This window comes from Oncorhynchus nerka, linkage group LG9a (assembly GCF_034236695.1).
Source record: "Oncorhynchus nerka isolate Pitt River linkage group LG9a, Oner_Uvic_2.0, whole genome shotgun sequence".
In the NCBI taxonomy this organism is placed as follows: domain Eukaryota; kingdom Metazoa; phylum Chordata; class Actinopteri; order Salmoniformes; family Salmonidae; genus Oncorhynchus; species Oncorhynchus nerka.
In genome coordinates, this window is record NC_088404.1 from 8,292,215 (window position 1) to 8,295,391 (window position 3,177).

Sequence of the window (3,177 nt, forward strand, 5' to 3'; positions counted from 1 at the left end):
AGTATTTATAGAATAGCACCCAGTGGGCAGTCAGCCTGAATGTGGTGCACAGACACCTTTGGGGAAATGAGAGGAATGGGAGGAACATGTAAGACTATGCTTTGAGTGGCACACTATGTTCCTATCATGCCACACGTCATGCCACACCACATGCCACACATCATGCCACACATCATGCCACACCACATGCCACACATCATGCCACACCTCATGCCACACATCATGCCACACCACATGCCACACATCATGCCACACGTCATGCCACACATCATGCCACACATCATGCCACACCACATGCCACACATCATGCCACACGTCATGCCACACATCATGCCACACCACATGCCACACATCATGCCACACGTCATGCCACACGTCATGCCACAAATCATGCCATGCCACATAGAACCCTCCTCCAGCAAGCTGTGGTCCATCTGTGGTAACTGACTCCACTCCCCCTCCCCCCCCAAAAGAAAAATAAGTAGGTCATTTTGTTAATGACCTGGGGTGTATATTTCAAGTGGGGACACACAGACAGTATAGTTTTTACTATTGACCAGGGCCTCTGTATTGAAAAGACACGCAGACATACAGCGCGTTGCTATTCATTTACAGTACCGTCTTATGAAATGTACAATGTCATGTCCATTCAGCAGCAGATTTACTGACGTTGGCCCATAGGGGTATATGGTTATTACATAACTACACAGATTTATAGTAAGCCATTGGCCAGACCTGGGTTCAAATGCTATTTGGAATCATTTTAAATACTTTAGCTGTTCTTGACTGAGCTTTTCTGGCGCAATGGAACCAATAGAAGAGTCCCAGAAGTGCAAACCACGCCCACCTGACACTCCAGGCAGGCTTATGTAATAGCTCAACTTATTTGAAAGATTGATAGTTATGCCCACTTCCCACACAGTATAGCATCCTTTACTGTATTGTCCTACTGTATAGTCCTGTATGGTAATGATGCAGTGGTTCCCAACCTGTTTTTGAACTGTGGCACACCTTGATGGGATACAACATGTCCCTATTGATTTGTATAGTTTATTATTACTATTTATATAGTGGTAATGACCTACAAGCCATCTGATCCACACTGCAAACCATCTAGGTTCTGGTGACAAACGGTGTTATTAAATAGAGTTTATTTTAAATATTATTTATAGTTTTAATAGTTCCTTACTCATGATGGTTAATTTGTGTGTACCTATTTAAAAGCGTCGTCTCGCAAATCTGCCCAGAAAAAAACCCTCAATTGTAGCTCTGGTAAAATAGGTATTTAATTTCGAACCGCTTGGGCTACAGACAAGTGGGGTTTCTGCATTGTAAAAGTGTAACCACGGATACAAAGCCATGCTCCGTTTGTTTCTATGGCAGAGGGCTGTAGTATAGCTAAGTTCAGAGCCATATTAAGAAATACTGTAACTGACTTCTGGCTAAGCCTAATCAGACTTGAATGTGCTAATGATTTTCAGACAAATCAAAATGAAACATATGACTTTGCTAACAAATGATTGCTCTATTCAAAATTATAACAAACTAATTTGCAGCATTACCGCAAAAAAAAATGGAAGGCGGAAGGTGGAGAAGTGAGGAACTTGTCTGTCGGCCCTGCATTAAAGACCAAAATTGGTTAAAGAAAATTGTGATGAATAAAAAAGTATTCTGGTCCATTACTCCAATTAGGGGAGTGATGATAGGGCTAGGGGGATCGGAGAATATGGGGGATTGGAAATGATGCAGACAATTACGTTGATAGGAGCCACACTCTATCTCCACTAGTAAAGCTCATCTACCTGTGCCCACAAATGAGACAAATGCATAGAGATAGATAAGAGGACTCAGCGTAGCCTAGTGGTTAGAGCGTTGGACTAGTAACCGGAAGGTTGCGAGTTCAAACCCCCGAGCTGACAAGGTACAAATCTGTCGTTCTGCCCCTGAACAGGCAGTTAACCCACTGTTCCCAGGCCGTCATTGAAAATAAGAATGTGTTCTTAACTGACTTGCCTGGTTGAATAAAGGTAAAAAAAAAAAAAATCTTCATATCTGTGCCCTCAAATGAGACAAATGCATAGAGATAGATAAGAGGACTCATCTTCATATCTGTGCCATTATAGCGTATGTGACAGCATTGGCAGCGCTATTGAGGCTACAACCCATAGGAATCCCCACCCAGATGACGACGTTAATAACTACTTTAAAATGGTGGAAGCCCTCAATGGCACTGCCCATACTAAAATGGCCCTTTGGCCGCTAGAGGCCTCTATTATTCTCTATGGGGTGACCCTATAACCATCCAATCATTAGGGAACATATTCTCTACATACAAATGTAACCACAGCCTGAGCACGCCAGACTTGAATCAACGATACAGATGTAACCACGTGCTATTTGATGTTTTAATCTGACCAGCACTGGTACTTGCAATTCAAAATTACATGTGCATTCTACAGGTCACGTTTCCTCAAGGCACACAAATGTGCCACAGCACACTGGTTGGGAACCACTGCAGTATACAGTAGAATAGCCCATGCTTATTTGTATGTTCGGTATGAGTGCAATTCATCGACTGGGCACCTGTACTTTTCACTTTTGGTTTTTATTTTTATATATTTATTATTTATTGTGATAAAAATGTCAAAGTAAAGCAAGCGACCAATGTCAAAACACATTCAAACTACTTTTTGATTACAAAAGTTTATTTTCACAATAATAGTGTTTTGACTTAGACTAATTTGGGGATTTTTAGGCTGTCCAGACAATATTTTCTATACTACAAAATCCATAAAACAGACCAGGAAAACGCACCCCCTGCTCAGCTCTAGTCTCGACAACACGAACTACTACCTTTAGTTGAACTCACTATCCATGGTGTCGTTTGCAAACATACCTCCAGTTCATATTTAAAGTAGCACAGGGAAGCTTTCTGATTTGTCAACTAGAAGGCCCTAGAACGCTTGTATTTATTTTTTATGTAACGTTCCTCTCTGCTGGTGAAAATTAAGTCTATAATCCCCCGAAATACTCGTAGACTTTAATATATATCATACTAAATACATATTTTTTATCAATACTTAAACATTTGGTGTACAATTAACGGATTATAACTGGAATATCGTCATTACCGTTTCGCCCTATAGTCACCCCACGTGACATCGGAGGGATACCCTA